The sequence below is a fragment of the Penaeus monodon genome, chromosome 29, assembly GCF_015228065.2.
Source record: "Penaeus monodon isolate SGIC_2016 chromosome 29, NSTDA_Pmon_1, whole genome shotgun sequence".
Classification (NCBI taxonomy): domain Eukaryota; kingdom Metazoa; phylum Arthropoda; class Malacostraca; order Decapoda; family Penaeidae; genus Penaeus; species Penaeus monodon.
Window position 1 is genome coordinate 25,061,691 of NC_051414.1, and position 697 is coordinate 25,062,387.

Below are 697 nucleotides of genomic sequence, written 5' to 3' on the forward strand. Positions count from 1 at the left end.
TCTGCATGATACAGATACTCATTACCAAGAGCACCAAAGAAACCAAAGGCAAATGATAACGAAATGAGACCAACGAGAAATTCAGGGTGGAGGCAAAGGCTTCGAGCATCCGAACGTCGACGGAGTCCTTCGGAGTCACTGTTGAGGTTGTCTCGTCACTGTCCCGCTTGAAGTCCATGATGGGGAACCAGTCCAGCGTCACGTATCTTGACCTGGTGGCCCATCATGTCGCGAACTGGTCTGGAAGGTCGTGGAAGGTCTGGAGTTTTTGTCCTGCGCTTACTACATGAAAAAGAAATTAATTGGGCTTTTTATCTTTAATGTATATGAGTGCATAACTGAAAGAGATAGAGAGATAATAACATTAAGAAAGCAGAGAAAGGGAAGGGAAGAGGAAGTGTGGTTCTCATACCCGGAAAAGATCTTCCGTTATTGAGGAAACCGCCGTCCCTTGCTCCACTCATCAAGGAGCGTCCACGCCTACTTCCCGACCGTTGCAAAACAGTCACCGCATGATAACACTTCACCAAGCGACTCTTCACCCGTACCCGTCCCACAGCTCCTTCTCTTTCTTTTTCTACACTCCCCTTTCTTTCACTCCTCCTTCTTCTCTCTCTCCTCGCGTGCCATCCATCCGTCTGCTTTTCCCCCGACCTCGAGAGTGCTCCTCCTCCCTCCAGACGTCGGTTCTTCATCA